The sequence below is a fragment of the Panthera onca genome, chromosome D1 (assembly GCF_046562875.1).
Source record: "Panthera onca isolate mPanOnc1 chromosome D1, mPanOnc1 haplotype 2, whole genome shotgun sequence".
NCBI lineage: Eukaryota > Metazoa > Chordata > Mammalia > Carnivora > Felidae > Panthera > Panthera onca.
The window spans coordinates 72,674,130-72,699,603 of NC_138348.1; the positions used below are offsets into that span (position 1 = coordinate 72,674,130).

General features: G+C 35.5%; 2 pseudogenes; both read left to right on the forward strand.

Moving 5' to 3' along the window:
* Positions 1-1,989: 1,989 nt before the first annotated feature.
* Positions 1,990-2,087, forward strand: LOC132662635 (small nucleolar RNA SNORA72; annotated as a pseudogene).
* A 148-nt stretch (positions 2,088-2,235) lies between these two features.
* Positions 2,236-2,344, forward strand: LOC132662636 (small nucleolar RNA SNORA72; annotated as a pseudogene).
* Positions 2,345-25,474: the final 23,130 nt, after the last annotated feature.

Consider the following 25,474-nt stretch of genomic DNA (forward strand, 5'->3'; position numbering starts at 1 on the left):
TAAATGCCCTTCACTGGATGACTGGATAAAGAAAATGTTATATGTACGTATGCATATATTTACATATTAAAAGATACACACACACACACACACACACACACACACACACACACATGCTTTATCCAAGTTACCTCCTGGAATAGTTTGGATGAGGCAAGGGAATATTCTGATCAAATAGTTTGGCCTCCTCTAAGCCGCACAGTTTTTGTAAGTTTGTATCATGATCTGGCCAAATTTCTGTGCTGTGGGATTTTAGCATCTTAAAGTAATTACCCTCAAAATGTGTTCTACAGAGTGATTTAAATACTCTTTAGAACAGCAACCAGTGCGCAAGAAATCCTCTGGATGGGTGACAGTTCAGCTTTTTCCATGAGAAATTGTGTATTTTAAGCCCTAATGATCAATGAGAAAATAATAAAGTTCTTGAAACTGAATATATGATCCATCCTTGGAGTAATGAGATTAACTTTGTGTCTCTAATAGAGATTATAAATTATTGTACCATATATATTTATTATCCCTAGAATTTGCTTCACCCTTAGGGAGAAGTACGGGCACTGATGATGCAGGATTGCATAAGCAGAAAGCATACATATCTTAATTAAAGACAGCATTAGATGTCTGACAATAGGTACCTATAGGAGTTTTACAAACACTCTCAAAGGAGAAAAATCTGAAAGTATGAATGTGTATATACATATGCACATACATTCATATATATGTATCTATGAACATGTGTACATACATGCATAGACAGATGTGTGTATATGTACACATACATTTTATAATTTTTTCTCTTTTAATTTTGCTGTTATAGTAATAATATGTGTTCCTGATTTACAACTTCAAATAGTAGAAAGGGGTATAAGTAAGATTAAAATGCTTTCTGTTCTTCCCTCCACCCCACTTTCTAGCAGGGCACACTACCCTACTTCTGATATAAGTTTTTAAAAATTAATGTTATGTTTACAACCACAAACTTAAACATTATTACACCTTTTATCTTTTTGTGTCGCTATTATTTTGTCAGTTGTGTGCTATCACTAGGCATCTTTCCATTGTAGCTGAAATTTAGCACAGTTACATTACCTACGACCTCTATTTTCCTCTCTTTTCCATGCCTCATTTTTGTATAATTTTTTAAAGTTTATTTGTTTTTGAGTGAGAGAAAGAGAGAGACAGAGTGTGAGTGGGGGAGGGGCAGAAACCTAGGGATACCTAGAATCCGAAGCAGGCTCCAGGCTCTGAGCTGTCAGCACAGAGCCCTATGCGGGGTCAGAACTCACAAACCATGAGATCATGACCTAAGCTGAAGTAGAACACTTAACCGACTGAGCCACCCAGGGGCCTATTGCTTTTACAATTTTTTGCCCTTCTTGGAGTTATTTTCTTAACTGTAAAACCATATACAGCTCTCCTTTTAGCCCATAATTTTCAAACAGTGTCTACTAATTCCTTGCTATGTAAGAAGAGGAAGTCAACTAACACATAGGTTCTCCCTTCTGCTTCTCCTGTGTCTGACTTTTATCAGTTATGACACAAAGTAGCCATTTTCAAGCTTCCATGATTTACAACATTCATGTTCTGTAACTAACGTTAACTGTCTTGAATATTTAGCCTACTATCCATTCTAAAGATAAGTAACTAATGAAAACAATATTATGAAAAGGTAAAATATATCTCTAAATAAACAATACTGTGATTTCACAAAAGAAATTCAATTCCATTTCATGAAATCTTGGCATTCAGGTAAGAGTTTACTACATGCCTAGCTAAAGAGAATTCTCTTCTCTTATACTTAAGTATTTGCTCAAAATTATGCCACCTTTCAGCTTATTTCATATTAGATACAAAATTTTATTATTTTTTAGGTTTTTTTTTTGAATTTTAATGTTTCCAGGGTTCTCTTTGTTTCTTGTTGATAAAGGAGACAAATGAAGATCTTTATTTTTCTAATCACCTAATCTATTGAGTAAACCTACTTTATTCCTGCAAATATTTTTGCTGTTCTGATTTTGCAATAATCAGGGCAGGCTAAATATTCACTATATTAAGACCATGAATGTGGGGGCGCTTGGGTGGCTCAGTCAGTTGTGCATCCGACTTCAGCTCAAGTCATGATTTCACGGTCCATGAGTCTCACATGTGCCCCACATTGGGCTTTGTGCTGACAGAGCCTGGAGCCTGTTTCAGATTCTATGTCTCCCTCTCTCTCTGCCCCTCCCCCACTCACGCTCTGTCTCTCTCTCAAAAATAAATAAACATTAAAAAAAAAAAAAGACCATGAATGTGTCCCCAGACCTACTTCTTTCCCTAGTCTGATTTTTTAATGCTGGTGATAAACCAAGTCTATTTTTATGATGCATCTTATGTGGGAAATATCTGTGACTCTAGGTATCTGATCATTCTTGAGAAATGACAGCACAGTTAATGCAATACATTTTTTTCAGATAACCACTGCTAATTTAATGATTATCAATTGCCATTAAATGAATTGTGGAAAATTAAAAAAAAAAAAAACCCTCTCTTCTTGTAGACAAACTTTACGAATTCACTTTTTGGTCTAGTTTGGATCTATTGCTTTCTAGGCCTGCCTGCACATTGTCATCTCCGGTTTTAAATATTTAGTCTTCTACTTTAGTTCCTACTGACCTTGTATTAAATATCTTTTTATATCATGGATGCATTTACCATTTTGTTCAAATATATATTCAAGAAAATTTTTTGAAATAAGTACCTATGAGATATAAAATACCTGAGTCTGTTTAAATTTTATTATTATTATTATTTTAACTGACAACTGTATGGATTTGGAATTACGAGTTGAAGATCATTTAACTCTGGAGGCTCCTGGGTGGTTCAGTTGGTTAAGTGCCTGATTCTTGGTTTTGGCTCAGGTCATGATCTCACAATTTGTGGGATTGAGCCCCACATCAGGCTCTGCACTGATGGCACGGACTCTGCTTTGAGTTCTCTCTCTCCCTCTCTCTCTGCTGCTCCCCCACTCCTGCATGCATGCTCTCTCTCTCTTAAAATAGGGACACTTAAAAAAAAGATCATTTAACTCTGAATTTTGAAGGCAATGCCCCATTATCATCAACCTTGTCATGGGTGATAGCCAAATGTGATACCAATATGAGTTCTTATTCCTTTGGAAGCAATTGTTTATTTTTTTCCATTCTGAAAGCTTACATAATTTCCTTTCACATTCAGAAATTTTGCCAAAATATTTCTATGTTTAAATATTTTTATCCCATTCTATTTGATGGTTAGCAAATCCTTAATATAAAAAATGGCTTAAGATTATTGGAATTTATTATTTTGTAATTTCATCATTTTTCTCTTAAAATTTCTGTGTTCTTTTATTCCAGAATTTCTATTTAATAGATGTAGGAATGCTTGCCTTGATCTTTTGTATTCCTTAATTTCAATCATTTTTTCCATATTCTGAGAAAGTTCATCGTTCTGTCATTTAAGATGAATAATTTGATTTAAACAAAATCTGTTGTATTATTCAGCCACTCTATGGACTTTTATAAATATTAGGAATCATGTTTGAAATTTCCAAAAAACTTTAGTTTTATGTAATTATTTTTCTTCCATTGCAGTATTTACCTTTTATTGATAGCACATTCTCTATTATTTCCCTAAGTGTAATCAGTATAATTTTTAAAGTTCTCTTTTGTTCCTTAAAATGTCTCTGGTTCTTTGTTTTGTTTTTATTTTTTTGTTATCAGTTGTTCCGTTGTTTTTTGTTTTTTGTTTAATTTTTAATGTGTATTTATTTTTTTGAGAGAGACAGCACAAGCGGGGGAGGAGCAGAGAGAGAGGGAGACACAGAATCTGAGGCTGGTTCCAGGCTGTGAGCCGTCAGCACAGAGACTGATGCGGGGCTTGAACCCACCAACTGCAAGACCATGACCTGAGCTACAGCTGGTCACTTAGCCAACTGAGCCACCCAGGTGCCCCATCAGTTGTTCCATTTATTCATCTTTTCTCTCGCTAGCTGTTGCATCTCCTCAAATGTTTGATGATGTTTGATGATTCTTGGTTAGACAAATTCATAGGTATGAACAAGGGACTCAGCTAAATAGAGACCACATGGATTTTCCCTGTAGGTTTGTTCCTCTGTTTCTCTCAAGTCCTTTCCTCTATGTGGGAAAGCTGCCTAGAGAGTTCGTGTGGCACATCGGATGGCAGGCATTGCACCAGGGTGACCTGCAATAATGCATGGGACTCCTGAACCATACTCTGCTCACATCTCAGCTCTAATACTTTCTAGCTGTGTGAACTTAGGAAATTCCGTAACTTTCTTGTGTCCCTGTTTCCTTACATCTTAGATGATGATAATAATGGTACCCACCCCACAGGGCTGTTATAAGAATGAAATGAACTAATTTGTTTACTTATTTATTTTTTTAAAATGTTTATTTTTGAGAGAGAGAGAGTGAGCGCATGCATGCAAGTGTGAGCGGGGGAGGGGCAGAGAGAGAGGGAGACACAGAATCCGAAACAGGCTCCAGGTGTCAGCACAGAGCCTTATGCAGGGCTCAAACTCATGAGCTGTGAGATCATGACCTGAGCTGAATTTGGATGCTTAACTGACTGAGCCACCCAGGTGCCCCTGAAATGAACTAACGTAATTTACACAAAAGAATTCAGGAATGTACTGACAATGTTTTTAGGAGGCATGGAATGCCAAGAGTAGTCAGATGAGCTGGGGGCTCTATCAAATATGAAACAAGAAGGACTGTATCAGGAACAGAACAGTCAGCAGCAACGTCTTACCTTTTATCCTTCATTGCCTCCACCTATGTTAAGTTTACTTTAAGTTACTTTGATCGTTTTTGCTTGTCTCTTAGGCAAAACGACTAACAGCAGTTTTCCCCCAGACAAACAATGTAGTTTCTACAGAAAGCAGTGTTACAGGTTTATTATCCGGTACAAAAGCCAGACACCTCCTCCTCTGCAGGTGCCCTTAGGAGGAGAGGAGATGCCACTTGATCAAGCTATTCTATAGACAGTCACTAATTATCTTCATTATGGGCAAATATTTTATTTTTTTTCTGTAGCTGCGGTTCTGGGCTTGAGCCTCTTTCAAGCCCCCTAGGGTGAACAGCTCCTGCTTTGGCTGATCATATTCTAGGCTTCAACTCCTCCTGCTTTGGTTTCTCAGTCAATATAATCCCATCCAATTAAAGATTGTTCTAAAGAATCAACTTCTCTGTGCTAATGAGAGATATTTTTGTTTTCAGGATTGCTTATGATTATTTACATCTATGCATCCTTAACTACCATTTCATAGTTAGGAAGAGGGAAAAATAAAAACATAGGTGTAGCGTGCCATCTTTAACCAGAATTCCTGCAAAGATGTACATTTAGGTAAAACAAACAAACAAACAAAAAGGAACATTGCTTCTTAAGAATAAAAATAACATTTTGATCATTGTAGGACTAATTTTTTCCAGTTTACAGTAAAACTCCCCACATAAATGTATTTATTTCTTCTTTGTAATTGCCTTTTCATCATAGAAGTATGTGATTTTAAGACTTATCTTTCTGTACTCATTGAAATATAGTGTGAGAAATTATGATGCCCTCAAAAAGCAACTTATAGTTATGAAAATAGTATCTGAAAAAGTCTTGGAACTTAACTGAAAAGATACGTGGTTGACAAAATCAGATGTTATCTGTAATTCATTTCATTCTCTAGAGAAGATATTATCATTGTGGAAAGTTCATACAGGAAGGTACTAGGAGAAAGAAAGAAAACCCTGAGGTATCAACCCTTCAAGAGAGGATCCATGATTTCATATAAGATAAAATAAATCTTTGGTACTAACATAAATAAACAATTAAGCTGAAGATCATGAAGATGTAGAGGGTGGTGTGAGAGGGACCACCAGCAAAGTGACCTTTGCATTTCCGTTCCATGTATGTGGTCAGCAAATATTGTTACATCTGAATCTTACTAGTGAGTCACTGGTATCTGAGTAATGTCTCCTTGTCAACCTGCATCGTGTTCTTACTTTAGGAATCAAAGGCAAAGATGACATGCATTTCCAGGTTCACTGAAAATTACCAAATGTTACATAAGTAGCAGTGTATACACACACACACACACACACACACACACACACACACCCATTATCACTTACTTTTACTATAGCAAATAATTACACAGAAGTTAGTTTGACATATTACAAAGAAAGAGCTTTGCAATATTCAGGAGACATTTTCTTGCACGTGTCCCTCCCCTTAGTACATACACATTGCTGCTTAAGAACAAAATCATTGTTCCCATGAAAAATTCAAATGAGATTAACTATTTTTTTTAGATGAGTTAATTGACCATTCCTAGTTCCAAAGGATTAATGGTCCTGGACAAGCATAAAATAGATTCAGTCAGCTGCAGCAGCTTTTTCAAACAGCCCTGCCAACAGAGAGAGTCAGCCACTGACACATCTCCTCTCCTTTAGCCCTTGAAACAACAGCATTGACCTTTAAAGCAAAGACTGAATGGGGTTGGGGGATTTGATGCATTAAAATTAATTAATTAATTAATTAAAAGAAAAACAGGACAAATTCAACAAAAACATGCCCAATTCTGCCAGATGGTGGGATTTTCATGTCTCTGTGCCATAATTATGGTCAAGTGGTTTAAGTGAGCTTGATGAAAATAAACAAATACCAATACCCTCACATTATCCAAAGTGGGGGGGAAAGAACTCCAGGTGTTGCTAATTATGGTGATATTGCAAAGTATTAAGGCATACAGAAGACTAGAGGAAACAAATTTATCAAGCAAGCATATTAAATGGACAAAGATGTTCATATTGTGTATGTACAAAATTAGATTTTAAAAAATTCTGTAGTGTGTATATTGTACATTTAGAATCTAAAATGAAATACAAACAGTGCTGTTTTTGAGACCATACTTCCCCACCATGCAAGGCAAATTAGGTATCTTTTCATCATAGTGCTATTTGTTCTGCTCAAATAAAGTTTTCATCCACATCCATTCATTTGACATAAACACGCTTCAATGAGCAATGTGAAATGGAGAAGGGGGAGTAAGAGGAGGGAAGAGAAGAGTGTTCAAAGAAGTATTCGACAGTTTATCAAGGTGCAGGCAAAGGTCCCTCATTTTACAAACACACACACACACACACACACACACACACACTCACACACTGAGACATCCTACAAAACACGTGTAAAGAATATATAACCTTTTCTTTCTTTCCCTTTCCTTCTATCCTTCCTCCCTCCAAAATAACATTATTATTCCTGAAAACAAATTATTTAAGTCAACTAGTTAGGAACAGCACAGGGAAGCCAGGAAACATAATTTTTAAGTGAATAAGGCTACAAAATGTTATTTTGTGCATATGCACATGTTTTTAAGATGCCCTCTTTATGAGTGCTTAAGGTTTGTACTAAGAGCAAAGCAAGCACAGCATCATCCTGCTTCTGCTGACAGTAGTAGTAACTGCAGTAACTCTAAACAACACAAATGTTCTGCTGATGTCTGAGAAATCTAAAAGACATTGACATTTTACTCTGGAAAAAAAGGAGGATGTGGATTATTTTTCTTATTTTGTGTCAGCTTATCTGTAGGGAATCCACTTATATGGTGCTCATGCCTTTAATTGCTCAAAAAAGAACATCTGTGTTGTCTGTCACATCTTATCACACATACTGCTATCACTCATGTGGGGGAATTACACCTAGTAAAGGTTTATCTGTGGACAGGCTGGGGTAAAATCACTTTCTTGGAGGTCATTAAATCTTCATATGCAAGAGGGACATCCTTAGACAGAATTGCATTAGAGTTATCTGGTTTTGCATATATTAATTTAAAAATTAGCAACAATAACAGCTGATGTTTATTGAGAACTTACTTTGTGTCAAGCATGGTGTAAAGTGTTTTAATGTTTGTTTGTTTGTTTGTTTATTTTGAGAGAGACAGAGACCAAATGGGGGTGGGTTAGGGGCAGAGAGAGAGAGACACACAGAATCTGAAGCAGGCTCCAGGCTCCGAGCCATCAGCACAGAGCCCGATGCAGGGCTCGAACTCACATAGCTGTGAGATCATGACCTGAGCCGAAGGCAGATGCTCAACCGACTGAGCCACCCAGGCACCCCATGGGTGTAAAGTGTTTTAAATGCATCATGTCATTTCGTTGTCAAATCCATCCTATGGGGCAGATATTATTATATTCCTCACTCCTGATGATGAAACAGACCTAGAATGGTTAGTAATTTGCATGGGTTCAGGCAGGCAGTAACTGGCAGGGCCAGCATGGGAACTTGGACCATCTCCTCCCAATGCTTGCATTCTAATACGTTGCATAATACCCTGTCCTATTAGATTTTGGCCAAGATATTTTACATGTCTCCTTAAACATAATTTTTGTAATTTGTCATAGAGGAATTCTCTGCACTGAGGATTTTGCTGTTTCAGTAAGACCTAAGCTACATTGAGTTATCACTACAGAGGGCAGCCCTAAGAAGCTCCAAGTATTGAGAAGAACCTCTAATTCCACGTATGGAATTGTCAAATCACTATGTTGCACATCTCAAATTAACATCTCATTGTATGTCAACTATATTTCGATAACAATTTTTTAAATGCATCAAATAAAATGAGATTGATCGGTGGGTGGATAGAGGGATGGTTTGATGGAAAGCTGGGACAAAGCAAGTTTAGTAAAATGTTAAATGTAGGATCTGGATAATGCATAAATAAGTATTCATCTAAAAGCTTTTCAGTTTGAAAACATTCTTAATGAATTTTGGGAAAAAATGCAGCTATTGGGGGTGAGGAAGATGAGCAAGGAAGTCATATAAAAAAAAGGCCCCCAACTTAATGGATTTGATAAAGGGAAGAATGACTAAACGTCAGTAATAGGAGGCAGAAATGTTTTCCATGAGTGAGAATTATAGAGGTAATAGAAACAAAGATCTCATATGGAGAGTGAGGATAATTATAAAGAAATATCAGACAGCCATTTGACAAAGTGCAGTATTTCAAAATGGTAACAAACCCAATGTTCATTCTATCAAAATATCTTGTCATTTTCTTTTATGGCATTTTGGTTCTATATGCTTATATAGAGATTACATACAGGCTTGTGTAAAGGGTTTTCTACAGGTTTGTATAAAGGGTCTATATTTTATATATAGTTAACATGCCCTTGGATGACACACCTATTGTTATGTGTTACTATACAGGGTGAATATTGGTGAACCATAGGGGTAGTATATAGAATTCTCTTTTTAGTGATATCTAGAATGCTTTGCATTCCTTTTTCTTAATTTATTCTTTTATTTCTTAATTTTGAGAGAGAGAGAGAGCAAGCAGGGGTGGGGCAGAGAGAGAAGGAGACAGAATCTGAAGCAGGCTCCACACTGTCAGTGCAGAGCCCAATGCAGGGCTCGAACCCATGAACCATGAGATCATGACCTGACCAGGAACCAAGAGTCAGATGCCTAACAGACTGAGTCACCCTGGAATGCTTTGCATTTCTGAGTAAAAATTCATAATGAAATAATCTGAACTTTGTTACATATGTGTATAAATGCACAGAGCATTATTATATTTAAGACGTGTCCCTCTCTTGCTCCAAGACGATGTTGGCAATTTAATCCTTTCTTTTGGCCATAGTCTTTTCACACTGCATGTGTTTGGATTCAGGATCTTTCTACCTCCAACAAAGCAGTAAATTATAATGCTAACCAGACCTTAGTGTCTCTGACATTGTCTGCTTTTGCAGACTTGAGCTCAGAATAGCAGTAATTTGCTAACTCCCTGTGACTGGCTCACAAACAGAGTACTTGGCAGGGTGAGTGGAAGTGAGCAGGGGCGGGGTGCCACAATGGAGAAAGCCCAGAGGGAAGAGCTCTTCTCCTGTGACAGGATTCATGACGTGGGAAATTAGTCATTAAACTATGTGCACACTGCATACTTAGCCAGTGCCACACTTCTTTTCAAGAGAATTTTCCTTGCTATTTTGTCTCAAACCATGAGTTCACAGTTAATCTGTGTGTAGTCCTATAGCAAGAAATGCTGGGCAAATGGCTGTGTTCTATCATGTGGGCAGAAGAGCTACCAGTAGAATGCGAAGTATTGCTGGTGTCATGGGAGGGACCTGTGGTTTAGTGGAGATAACGAAATGATAAACTCTAACATTCCAGGGAGTGAATCAAAAGGAAAACTTAACACTCTGAACTCACAGAATTACTCTTTGGATATTTGTCATCACGAACGTTGAAGTGATGGAAGTCTGTGCTCCTTTTACTATCCATTGTAAGATACTTGAATACCTAGGCTACTCTGTGATTGCTATAGGCTAATTTATGTCATTCCGATTCCTTAGAATAATCCTGAGATTCACCTATATTTTCCATCATCTATGAAGAAGTTACCTGATACTCAGAATGATGAAATAATTCGTCCAAGATCAGAGTTACTAGTGGCAATGGGATCCTTACCTACATGTGTCTGATGCCAAAACCTGAAGTCTTTTTATTATGCCATATTATTTTAGTGCTACAAAGAGGAGGAGATTACTTATTAACTGGGCTAGCTGCTTGTTTTTCCTTTCAAAATCTTCCCTGTACAAATCTTCTGCCTGATACACTGCATAAGTACACTTTTGATAAATGCTTTGCATTTCTGAGTAAAATTTACCATACTTTATAATAAATACTCTGACCTTATTTGAATGGTGCATATAATGCTAGGAAGCCCAGCTCTCCTAGTTGGAGCCATGTAAAGCTATAGCTAACTTTGTTTCCAATATCTCAAGAACCAAAACATTTGGGACAAATCAATGATGTTTATACATTAACTCAAAATTTTGAAATAATTGGTATTGCATGGGCATGATTTATGTTTCATTATATGGATCTTGGCATATATTTTAACAGCTTTTGTATTATGTACCAGTCTGCTTGTCAGCCCTAAGAAAGAAAGGACATACGGATAAAAGAAAATTTAAGAAACAAACAAACAAAAAAACAAAAAAACCCCTCACAATTCAGTCCTGGTATTATGTGCCCAAAAGCAACATTGAGCATAAATTCACAAATGAAAACATTTCTAAATGTCATCTTGATGGTGAAATTTGCCTCTTGTGAGATTTAACTGATACTATTCCCCGCTCTTTAAATTTGATTTTTTTCTTTCATTTTTCTTTTATTATGACTCTGTTTCAACAAGAGTTGCGACAGTCGGTTTTCCTATCACTTTCCCTCTTCTTAGGACAGGCAGTCTATGATGCAGATCTCTGTGATCTTCAAAAGGAGAACAAGAACACCAAGAGAAGAATGTGGGGAGGCATCAGGGACTGTGACAACTCTATGAACTGAGCAAATTGTGACTGAAAAAAAATCACAGTCAAATGCTCAGGGTTATTCTATTCTTGTAAGATTAGTCCTTCAGCTTTTGAAATATGCACTTCTTATCTTGCAAATTGCATGAATACAAAGGAACTAGACACTTGTCTTTCAATGTGACAAGAATTCTGGAAAGCATTACCCCTTGAGAATGCCAAGCAAAATTATTAATATTAAAACAAAACTTTTTCTGAATCTAAGTTTTTCCTTTTTACTGAAAGGCCATCTGCATCCCCTTTTGAAATTCACCTTATCTTGCAAAAACCAGGTACTTCGCTACAACCCCCAGTGTGAAGCTTCCCTAATTTCCATGCCATCCCCACCCCCAGTCTACTTCCCCTAGACAGAATTAATTACAACTTCTTTTTCCTTCTCCCAGTGTGTAACTAGTCCTTCAATTTAGCACTATTTACTTGTGCTCTGTATGATAGTCAATTGTAGGTCTGTTTTCTGTGCTAAACTGTAATCCTTGAAAGCGTCTTTTTACCTAAGTCCACTCACCCACGAACCTTAAGTACCGGGCACACGGTGGGTGTGTGGTTTTTGCTAACTTTACATTGAATTAAATCAATTTCCAGATAACTCTCAGGTCCTTTTTACAAAGCAGAAAGTGCAGAATGGAGGTTATTTAGCAAATTTGGGTGTTCAAGTTCTATGTTCTCATATGCCCAAAGCCACCCTGTAAATTCGTGCTGAAACCACTTCAAAAGCGCCTGGCAACCTTTTTAGCAATCCATACTCATGGACCTCAAACTCCATTGTACCTTCTGATGCCTGTGTTTTCAATAAGATCCCCTGTTGCTACTGATACACATCCAGATTTGTCAAACACTGGTTTTAGGTAAAGCAAAATAATTTTTTTTTTAAATTTAACGTTTATTTATTATTGAGAGACAGAGAGGCACAGAGCATGAGCAGGGGAGGGGTAGAGAGAGGGGCAGACACAGAATCTGAAACAGGCTCCAGGCTCTGAGCTGTCAGCACAGAGCCCGACGTGGGCTCGAACCCAGGAACTGTGAGATCGTGACCTGAGCCGATGTCAGTCGCCCAACCAACTGAGGCACCCAGGCGCCTCAAAATAAAATAATTTTTAAAAATTATACAAGATAGGGGTGCCTGGGTGGTTCAGTTGGTTGAGCATCCAACTTTTGATTTTGGCTCAGGTCATGATTTCAAGGTCATGGGATTGAGCCCCATGTCCAGTTTCACACTGAGTGTGGAAGCTACTTAAGATTCTCTCTCCCTCTCTGCCCGTCTCCCTCACTCATGCTCTCTAAATATATTTTAAAAAGTATACAAGATAAGTTCATTTATTTATTTAAAGAATGCACTTTGATCTTCAGTTGCACATAGTGTACAAAATAGTTTATTATTGACTCTTCCATTAAGATGTAAGCTTCATGAAAGCAGGAAATGTCTTGGTTTTCTTTTCCTCTAAAACTCAATGTCTACACATGGATAACAGTCACTTCCTAATTTGTCTCTCTTGATTTCCATCAGGGGCAATAATTATCTTTCTAAATTAAAAGCTGATCATATAATTTCCTTCCTGCAAGCCTAAAGCCCCCTTTCTCTTACAGTTTTCCAACTTTAATATCCATCAAAATATCTTAGGGAGCTGAAAATTATATTAGGTTATGAGTTTACCCTCAGTGATTCCCCTCCATTTGATCTTGGTTGGGGACAGCAGAGCAGCTCTAGAAGTAATTCTTAATCACAGTCAGTTTTGAAAACATTCACTTCAATTAAAATAAGATAGTCAAAATATCTTGATATGGCACTCAGGACACTTCAAAATTGGACCCCGATTATTGCCCCGGTTTCTTTTTCCTAAGACATTAAACTCTATGCACAAGTCTGATTAGGCTACTTGCAATTTCCTAAACATGAAATAATCTTCATTCTTCCCAGTAATTATATATAATTCTCCTTTCCCAGGATACTCTTGTATCTCATCACCTGTATTCAGTGAAGTTGTACTGAAAAGGAACCAGCTCAGGAGCTGGTTCTAAAGGATACCCATGCTATAAAGCCATTTCTTTTCATTAGAATTAATTACTTCCTTCATTATGCTCCCAAAGAGTTTATACTTCTTATAGCATCCATCTCATGATATCATGATGTTTTTGTTGACCTCTCCCATTTAAAGACTGTGAACTTGCCACAGGCATCTGAGTGGCTCAGTCAGTGAAACATCCGACTTTGGTTCAGGTCATGATCTCCTGGTCTGTGGGTTTGAGCCCCGTGTTAGGCTCTGTGATGGCAGCTCAGAGCCTGGAGCTTGCTTTGGATTCTGTGTCCCCATCTCTGCTCCTCCCCACTCATGCTGTCTCTGTCTGTCATTTTCTCTCAAAAATAAACATTAAAAAACTAAAAACAAACAAAGATTATGAACTTGTTGAAGCACATATACATACATATTCACACACGTTTCATCTTTATATCACTGTCGTTTTGAATACTAATGGGCACATGATAAATGCTCAATAAATATTTGTTGAATTTCATTACAGATGTTTTACAATCTAGTACATTCACATATTTTACAACATAGTTGACATTATAAGTGCTAATTATGAGTCTATGATAATTAGCAGGAAGTTTGTGAGTATCAAACAAATGTAACTTCATTATAATAGTAAGCATATTTTAAAAATAATAGTTTGGTAATTTTTGCATCTAATTTTCCAAAGAATACCTTTATTTCTCTAATTGATTACTTTAATTCCTTGTATAAGTCAGCCAAGAGAGCAAGAACATCTATTTATATCATAAGTCCTCTATGAAATGTATTTCCATAAAAATCAACCAAATTAGAAAGGTAAGTCTAAGTGTTAAATGTTTTAATTGGCCCTTTATAAATGTTTATTAAATGAATGATTGAATAAATTACCATTCTGGAACTATGTCTAAATTGATAAATCAGGTAGTTACAAAGAGAAAAGATCAGTTAAGTGTTTTATGCTTTAAACATTTTTAATGTAACTTTTTGTGATATTAGTGTTTTACAAAAATGTGATTTAGAATGCCTTATAATAACACTCCAACATATTTTTGGTAATTTTTAAGGGGGAGAGGAATTCTTATGGCATAATTTATTAACAGTAATGAAAATAGATTATACAAACTATTTTATGATATTAGAAATCTTTTGAGGATACATTACATCAAATGTTTTATAAATGTCTTATATTTAAATGTTTTATAGCCAATGACAAGAGTTTTGTTTTATATAGAGATATCATTTACCGTAAAATGCTAGTGAAATTGAATTTAAAATATACACCATTGTTATGTTTAGTTCCTTTGACTCACCATCTAGGGTAAATGTCATTAAGATATTCATCATCTAAGATCACGACCTTTGAAAGTACTATTTCCAATAATGCCCAAACCTTTGAAAGCTTTAACCCAACATTTCAACTTGAAGTAATAAAATTTCTAAAAATCTATCAATCATGAATGTGAGAATGACCATACTGAGCACCCAGCAAATCCCACTCATTTTGAAAAAGAGGAAATAGAGACCAAGAAGAATATGTGACTCACCAAAGGTCATACAGAAAATCAATGGCAGAGCTGGGACTGGAATTCAGGGTCCCAGTGATTCATGCAATACTCTCTCATTAACTTATGCTGTCTTTTTTTTTCTACTTCTGTTTGCATGGGAAAACCCATTGATTTGGTTGGTACTCAAAACTCAGCCATAATCAGTGTCTTCTGTAGCCTCAGAGTTTTCTTGAAACTCACTGTGCAAGTAACAAAACTTGTTGACTTATACTGTTATTTTATACCTCAAAGTTTATGTTTAGGAGGAGGGTTTGGAAACAAACATTAGCTTGGGTTAACTCTAAGAGTATGCTTGAGAGGGGTTCCACATTTTACATTATGCATATCAGTATTTGTTGCATATTTTGAAGCAATTATTACCATAACTTTGAAATAAAAATATTTAAAGTGAGATAAACAACAAAAGAAAAAATGTATTCTTGTTTGGAACCGTCATCACTCTGGGTGGTCCCTGGGCTAATTTTTGTAATATATTAGATGGTTTGTTTCTTGTAGGAACTTATGGAAGAAATAGGAATTTAGGAAGAATCCCTCTGCTTTTGCATTGCATTTTGCTATATGAAATCACAAATACTCCATGAAGTATATAATCTTTCTCCGAAATCTTCAATATGTTTCTCTTTATTGGTTCTTTCCATTCAACCTATAAACATAATCAAGACATTCTCATTCTGGAACAGTTAAATGAAACCAGGCACCCATTCCATCTCTTATTTATACCTCTCCCATTTCCTGAATCACTCTGGCTGTCACCTGTTCTGTTACTACCTTATGTATTTATACATTTTTTAGAGCATCCAATGATGCCTAGCACATAGTGGGCAAACAGGAAACACTTCATAAGTATTGTCCTACTGAACTTTAGATTGTTTGATTTCTCTGTGCTGTTCACTCTGCTAATTAACATGAACTTGCAAATAAACAAGGACAGTGGTACAAATCATCAGAAGTTCCTTATAAAATAAGCATAATTTTCAGATCACTTCTCTGAATTTGAAAGAGTTGTACATTTACTGAGATAGAAAAGTATAATTCCAGATTTCCTATTAGGCACTCTCATAGAACTACGGACTTTCCTTTATCGGAAAATATTAAGCTGAAATTTAAATTTTGTGTAAAATCCTTTGGATAGTATCAGTCTCTCCAGGTAGTATGAAAGCTTTATGAAGACAAGAAAACCACCCAAGTTGTTTCATGGTTGACTGAAAGTTCCCCGGGGGGACAAGGATTCTGCCTGACACAGAAAAGAGGTTCAACAATTATCTGTTGAATGAATGAATGAATATACTGAGAAGACTTAAGTAGCTCACAATACTAAAGTTAAAAATTAAATTTAGAAGGGGATATTCAGTATATTTGGCAATTAGATCAAATGTCATACAGGTAATTTAGAGAACTTTCTGATGACTATTGTGAATTGCAGAGTATCTTACCCTTGAAATTGATTCATTTATAAATAAATTCATTAGCAAATAATTTCGACTATCCAAAGCTTTCATACGGAGAGCTCTTTAAAGGGATTGTGTAAGCTTTCCCTTTCTTCATTTCTTTTAAGCTAAGAGCTCAACAGTGACATAGCCATTATTTCCTTATGCCTTAAAATCCAGTAAGTTATATCAAACTCTATTCAGGTTGGAAAATAAATATTTTTGCTCTGTGCTTTGGATTTACATTAAAGCCATAAAAACAGCAAGATTTACTCTGGACCCGTAAATTAGACCAAAAGCTCTTACATCCTGTTTTTAGGGCTAGTGTTTGCATTTGTCATGTTTCAGTCTATTTCATCTCATACAGGTCTACCAGCCTGTAATAGTGAAAATACACAAGCACTCTTTTTGTTTTAGGACACTATTATTCTGCTACAGTTCTGTCAGGATTTCTATGATGTTCCTTTAAGTAGAAAATATGCGTACACATAATATTTCACGTTTTTAAAACTATATTCCCCTTGTAATGCATAGAAATTGTCCTAATATCTTTACCTTTGGGGTTTTAGTGCTTTATGTTTACCTTTAAAATACTTTTTTTTCTTTTTATAATTTATTTTGAAGGGCATATGTATTCATGTGTATGTGGCTGAGAAATAGTTTTTTTTGTTTGTTTGTTTATTTGTTTTTTTAGTTTTTTTAAATTTATTGAGATAGAGAGAGAGTGAGCATAAGTGGGCACCCAGGGCTGGGGGGCAGAGACAGAGGGAAAGAGAGAATCCTAAGCAGGCTCTGTGCTATCAGCACAGATTCCAATGCAGGGCTGGATCCCACATACAGAACCATGAGATCACGAGTCCAAAAATCAAGAGTCCAACATTTAACTGAGTCACCCAGGTGCCCTGAGAAATATTTGTAATAGTAAAATATGATCATTTTTTAGCTGTGATTCAAGTCTTGTTGGGATCTTAGAATTTGACTAAGAAAATCCAGTTCACAAGCAACGCTGATTTCCATAATGTACAAGTGAAAAGAATGCTCTTTCTTTGGCATTTGTAGCTATGAGCCTTGAATGTTTGCAAAAATGTTTGAAGTAATTGATTTATACCTTACTTTCAGTTTTTAGTCAAGTTCCCTTCCTGTAATGCCACAATATTGAACACTAATATATCTTTTCATGTAAAAGACCCCAATTTTAGTCATCATGGCAAAGTTCTTACACTGATGATTTTTTAACTTGGGCAGTTGGTAGCATATTGGGATTATCAAGGAAGATGGTTAAATCCAAGAACTTGGAGAGAAGATTTAAAAAATTCTTCTTGGAGGGGCACCTGGGTGGCTCAGTCAGTTAAGCATCCAACTCTCGATTTCGGCTCGGGTCCTGGTTCTTGAGTTCATGCCCTGCATTGGGCTCTGCACTGAGAGCACAGAGCCTCCTTGAGTTTCTGTATCCCTCTCTCTCTCAAAATAAATAAAAACAAACTTAAAAAAATTCTTCTTGGCGTTAAATAATTTAAATAAATACCTAGCATTAATTGGAGACAAAATTTATACTAGATTGCTTGGAATATTTTCTTGAATTATAGTTTCATCGATGATATTAACCAAGTTAAAGGACACATTTATCAGTGAAGGACTATAGCTAGCCTAGGAAAACATGTTACAGAGAAGGCAATTTCTTTTGATGTATGTGTATCAGGATCTAGGATAGAGAAATATAGGATAAAGGCAATCCTCTACCTACTATCTTACATAATAAGTTAATGAGTTGTATCCTGACTGATAGATCAATCTTATGTGAATTCAAGTATTATAAGCACGCCAAAGAGTAATTGATCACTTCTAAATACACTAATACATTTTAGATTCTAGATCTTTAAGGATTGGGCCACTCACTGTACTACTGACGCATGCTTCCACTTAAAATTAAAGGAGAATTACAGGTCATTCAAGTCCCATTGGATCTTTCATGTTTAAATAGATCAAATTGCAGAATTTAGCATATGAATAACAGGATACCTGTTTCAGTATATCTGCAAGAAAAGTATCCTTTTTTTTTTTAAATAAAGGCAAATTATAATGAGTTCCATCCATTACAATGCTCTATATTAAAAGCTAATTTGAATGTAATAAAGGCCACCAGGCTCTAAAAGTAAATAAATAAAATTAAATTAAAGTAGAATTAAAACATTATGTCTCTCTCCTTGCTTTACAAGCTTTTAAAATTTAGCAAGACTGTTTGGCCTAGATTATTCAAATATGTGCATAAATTATTAGTTACATCATTCTTAGAGATGAAGGCTGGCTTTAAAAAAATTTTTTTTAATGTTTTTAGTTACTTTTGAGAGAGAGAGAAAGAGAACTAGTGAGGGAGGGGCAGAGAGAGAGGGAGACACAGAATCTGAAGCAGGTTCCAGGCTCTGAGCAGTCAGCACAGTGCCTGAGGTAGGGCTGGAACTCGGAACTGCGAGATCAAGACCTGAGCTGAAGTCGGACACTTAACGGACTGAGCCACCCAGGCACTCCTGAAGACTGGTTTTTGTGGAAATATTTTATGTTTTACTTACACAAGGTGAATAGCGGTCCTGCATTACACAGAAAGATAAAGCATGGACACACAGGAAGTGTGTATAGAATGAAATAAATTGTGAAAACAAGGATTAGTGGGTCACAAGGCAAAGTGAAGATAGAAAACCCATTATGAATTTTGATGTGGGAAACAAAGGCAGAAGAAAAATATAATAAGTTTCCTTACTGCCTACAGCCCATTGACAAGTCTTTGAGACAGGCATAGTCCAGGAGCTCAGCTGCCTCGATGATGACACTTTGCTAAGGGCAAAAGGAAATCTTAGCTTAACATTATCCTGACACCCTAGGATCCTGTAATTCTCCTTTAACGTATAAAAATTCCTTTGGAAACTTGCTTTATCTCTACCCCCCAAGATATATGTTAGCAATCATACTCCAAGCATATGGCTCCCTGATACACATCTGAAGGGTCTCATGATTGAGGTTTTACTAGGGAGTAACAAATGACCTTTTCCTAACAATAATAGCTAGTCCCCTCAAGGTCCTGGAAACCTTACTTCCAAAATTCCTTAGAGACTTAGGCTATCCCTAACATCCTCCCAACTTGAAGGTGTATGATCAGTTACCCTGTCACAACCCCAGCACAGCTCTTTCTGCCAATGGGTCCTGTCCTTGCACTTTAATAAAACCCCCTTTTTGCACCAAAAATGTCTCAAGAATTCTTTCTTGGCCACTGGCTTTGGTAAGAAAGGGGCACCTGGGTGGCTTAGTCAGTTGAGCATCTGAATCTCGAATTTGGCTCAGGTCATGCTCTCACTGTGCTGACAACACAGAGTCTGCTTGGATTCTCTCTCCCTCTCTCAGCCCCTCCCCTGCTTATGCACACACTTGTGCACACACACTGTCTCTTTCCCTCTCTCTCAAAATAAATAAACATTAAAAAAAATAAACTGGAAAAAAATTAAAATGGTTTAAAAAACAGAAAGCTGTAATTTTTGATCGAAAGGAAACACAAAGTGAGTTTCAATTTCAACCTGATGTGCCCGAGGACACTTTCTAAGTTATGGCACAAAATTGTGAACCAAAACAGGTATCAACAGTCAATTGAAGCTCAGGGCTACTGAGGTAGGTGGTATTTGTGGGTCAGGGTTTTAGAAAAGAACAAGAGGCTCAGAGAAGTAGGATAAAGTCCGCATGGAGATTTTGTCAGAATACTAAACTGCATATACTTAAGTGAAAATATTTGAGGCTCAGCAAAGAATAGCTACTGGGAATCTTTGAGATAAGCATATATTCTGGAGGTTACTCACTCCTTAGAGACTTCTCAGAAGCAGAATGTAGGGATTTCAGTAAAGCAAGCTGATAGCTCAAAAAGGCCATGGCTTAGCTATAGTACTATTGCATATATACTTTAACGAAGTCTGAAAACAATCCTTGGAGGATCAAACCGATCACCAAATTCACTGCCAGAACAAATATCAAACTAACTGCAATCAGGAAGAAATGCAGATCTACAAGCATGAATAACTCGTAATAGAATAGAATGTGTGAAAATGTAAAATCATTTTTCCTGTCTTATTTTGATAAAACACAATTAACTAGGGGCACCTGGGTTGCTCAGTGGGTTAAGTGCCCGACTTCGTCTCAAGTCATGATCTCATGGTTCATGAATTCGAGCCCCACATTGGGCTCTCTGCAGTCAGCACAGAGTGCTCTTCAGAAGCTTGGTGCCTGCCCCCCACCCTTCCCCTGGTCCTAAGAGTATGCACTCTCTCTCTCTCAAAAATAAATAAACACTAAAAACAAAAGGCAATCGAATAAAGAAAAAATAAATGACAATATGCTGTGAGATTTATAACGTGTATAGTAGTGTCTGAAAATATAGCATAAAGAATGGACAGAGTAAATGGAAGACCTCTGTTTTCAATGTTTTAATTATATATGATGACACAATGTTCATTCAATATAGACTTTAATAAGTTAAGGACGATATAGCAATTCCAGAAAACATTAAAAAATAAGAAAGTAAAACTGAAAAGCAAATAGATGAGATAAAATAGAATGCTAAAAAATAAAAGGGCTATTGAAAATGCTCTGTATGATATGTTAATGATGGATACATGTCATTATACATTTGTTGAAACCTATGGAGTACACAACTCCAAGAATGAACCCTGTTGTAAACTATGGACTTTAGGTGATCATGATATGTCAATAGGCTTATCAGTTGTAACTGATGTACTTCTCTGAGGGGGGATGTTGATAATGTAGGAAGCTATACATGTGTGGGGACAGTGAATATAAGGGAAATCTTTGTACCTTCCCCTCCACTTTGCTGTGAGCCTAAAAATTGACCTAAAAACACAGTCTTAAAAATGAGTAATCCAAAAGAAGGCAGAAACAAATGAAAGAATTAAGAAGAGTTGGCACAAAGAATAAATAAAAACAATAAAATGAATTTACACTCAATAATACTAAAGTAATACAGTTGAAAGCATTAAATAAGCTAAACACATACATTAAAAGACAGATTTTCATACTGATTAATAAGAAGATGTAACTACTTCTTAAAGCAGAAAAATTTTAATTATGAAGATATAGATGGCTAAAAAGCAAAATGATAAAAAATAATATTCTATGAAAGTTCTCATTCTGAGAAATCTGGAATGGCTACATTATTTTCAAAAAAGAGATTTTAAGGCACAAATTATTTCCAGAGATAAGGAGGGCATTAGGATGAAGGGTCAATAAATTGAGAATACGTAACAATCCAGAGGCACCTGGGTGGCTCCAGGCAGTTAAGTGTCTGACTCTTGATTTCCACTCAGGTCATGATTTCACATCATGAGATTGAGCCCCTCATCGGTCTCCATGCTGAGCATAGAGCCTGCTTAGGATTCTCTCCCTCCCTCTCTCTTTGCCTCTTCCCTGCTTATGCACATGTGATTACACACAATCTCTCTCTCTTAAAATAATTAAACATACTTTAAAAAAGAATACATAACAATCCTTTAAAAGTATCTGGTTAATAAAAGAATATCTATATGTATAAAAATAAAACTAAAGAGAGACATTATTGGATCCTTAGTTACAAATTTTAATAGTCCTCCCTCAATAAATAAAGAAACAAAACAAGTAAATAAAAAATTAGTAATAATATAGAAGATTTAAACAAAGCACACTTAGTATAATCAACATTTATGGAAAATTATAAAGTAAAAACTGAAAAATACACATTATTTTCAAGTTCACATGGATAACCCACCAAAACAGACCACACACTGGGACATAAAATAAATCTATATATTTCAAAGGATTGAATTCATACATGACCATAGCAAAATCAGTAGACAATGACAAAAACATAATGGGAAAAATCACATATTTTGAAATTAAGCAGCACATTTCTGCATAACCCATGAGCCAATGAAGGAATCACAGATGTAATTAGAATATATTTTTAATAGAATGATAATTTAAAGACAACATACCATAATATTAAAATACAGCTTAAATAGTGCTTATAGGTAAATCCAAAGCTTTAAATGCTTATAATAGAACAGAGGGAAGCCTGAAAATCAGCATCTACTCTACCATCTGTAAAAAGTAGAAATGAACTTATTAACCCAAAGCACCTAAAATGAAGGAGGCAGTAAAGGTGAATCTTAAAATGAAAGTCATAGGACTATAAAGTAGTAAAACAGAAAAACAATGAGTAAACAAAGTACAACAGAGAGAAAAAAAAAACTTTTTTTTTTTTTAAAGATCAACAATAGTGAGAAATTCCCTGATTCATAAAGGGGAGAGAAAGAGAGAGAGGGAATGAATATTCTAAATTACAAATCAGGAATAAATGAAGGGACATCTATCAGCAAATATTAAAGAGGGGGCACCACTACAGATCAAATAGGTATTACCTGAACAACAAAGTAATACTATGAACAAAGTTATACCAAAATTTTTTGACAATTTAATTAAATGGGCACATTCCTTAAAAGGTACATGGTAGCAAAACTGACTCGAGGAAATTGTAGAGCTGAACAGCCATATATCTATTAATGCAATTAAATTCAATATAAATGACCTTCTTACATTCATACAAAAAAAAAAAAAAAAGAAAGAAAAAAATCAAAGCCAGATTGCTTCACTGGTGAATTAGCTAAAACACTTAAGGAATAAAATAATATCAGTCTTAAAAAATACTTCAAATAATAGTATAAAAGCTGATTTTATGAAACCAGCAATACCCTAATACTAAAATCAGACAAAAATATTACAAGAAGAGAAAAATATAGACCATTATATGTGGTGAACATAAATACAAAAATTATTTTAAAATATTAACTTTTTGAGTCTAACAAGTGGGATTCATCTCAGAACTGCAAATTTTATTCAACATTCAAATATTAATTTAATCTTTCAACAGAATAAAGGAGAGAAACACATTAAGAGAATTTAAGTTAATGCAGAAAAAATGTTTCACAAAATCTAACACTACCTACATTAAATAAAGGAAGGGAAATAAGAGAAATCAGACCAGGAAAAAAAACCTGTGAAACAGAGTAAATCAAAAAGATGATAAGGTGGTTAGGATGAATATGTGCTATACATATATCACAGGGAAGAATATGGTAGCTTTTTGCCAATAATTTTAGCAACCTAGATAAAATAGACAAATCACTGGAGAGATACTAACGAATTCACTCAGGAAGAAATAGATAACCTAAACAACTCTATAACTACTAAAGAAGTTAAAGTTCTAGACAGAGTCTATGTTCATTTCTACCAAATATTTTTAAAAATTCTGAAAGTTCTACTAGAAAATTAAAAATAAGGGAATATTTTCCACTGATTCTATGCAGCCAGCATTACAAAACAGATAATTAAAAAAAGAAACCTACAGACTCATATCCTTTATGAACATAGATGCAAAATTCTTAACATATTCAGTAAATTCAATTCTGTATATAAACAATAAATAAACTAGTGAGATTTTTCATAAGAATGCAAGATTTGATTAATATGAAAACTAATCAATACAATTCATGTATTATTAAACTGAGGAAAAAGATTATCTCAATATATGTAGGAAAAAAAACATTTGATAAACTCTAACATCTAATTCTGATAAAAAGACAGCAAACTAGAAAGGTAAAGAAACTTTCTCAACTTGATAAAGGAAACCCTTGAAAAACCTACAGCTGACAGCATGTTTCCTTCAAAGATAAAGAAGATGTCAAAGATATCTGCTTTCATATTAGAGATTTTAACTGGTATAATAAGGCAGCAAGAGAAAAAAAGTACCTAGGTTGGAAAGGAAAAGTAAAACTATCTTTGTTAGCAGATGCCATGATCAGGGGTGCATTGGTGGCTTAGTAGGTTAAGGGTCCAACTCTCCATCTCCTTTCAGGTCATGATCTCACACATCAGGAGATCAAGCCCTGCCTCAGGCTCTGCGCTGACAGCATGGAGCCTACTTGGATTTCTCTCTCTGCCTCTCCCCTGCTCACTCCTACTCTCTCTCTCTCTCTCTCTCTCAAAATAAATAAATAAAAACTTTTAAAAAAAAGAAAAAAAAGGAAGATCCCATGATTATCTATGTAGAAAATCCTATGGAAACTAAATAAGTGCATTTACGTAGATTATAAAATGCAAGATTATTACAAATTCAAATGTTTTTCTACAAGTAGCATCACTTAACAATCAGTAGTTCAGAAATAAACAATCAATGCCATTTACAGTAATATGAAAAATATGAGATTTTTAGGTACACCTCTGTCAAGAGACACATGACCTGTAGGCTGAATGAAACAGTCATTTTTAAGAGATATTAAAGAAGACCTAAATAAATACAGAGATATACCAAGTTTAGGGGTCAGAAGACTCAATATTGTAGTGATGTCAATTCTCTCCAAACTGATAGTTTCAAAATAATCCCAATCAAAATCCAATAATATTTTTTTTTTTTACTTTTATTTATTTTGAGAGAAAGAGAAAGCATGACTCAAGGAGGGGCAGAGAGAAAGGGAGAGGGAGAATTCCAAGCAGGCTCTGTGCTGTCAGCACAGAACCTGACCCAGGGCTCAAGCCCATGAACCACAAGATAATGACCTGAGCTGAAGTTGGATGCTTAACTGACTGAGCCACTCTGTCGCCTCCCAATAATAGGTGTTTTTTAAGTATGAAAATGTAAAGGGCAATGTAAATTGCCAAAATAATATTGCAAATGAAGAATAATTTTGAAGACTTAAAATTCTTGACTTTAAGATATTTAAAGCTGCAGTTATTAGACAAGGTGGATTGGATTTAAGACCGACAAAGGGAAGAGACATAGAAGATGTAGAGATATAATAAGGATAGTAAATAAGCACATTAAAATATGTTAAATATATACAGTCACCAAGGAAATGAAAATTAGGAAAACAATGAGATGCCATTATGTATCTATTAGAAGAGCTAAAATTAAAAGGATTAACCACATCAAGCGTTGTAAAGGATTTGCATTAACAAGAACTCTCATACAATGCTGGTAAGAATGTAAAATG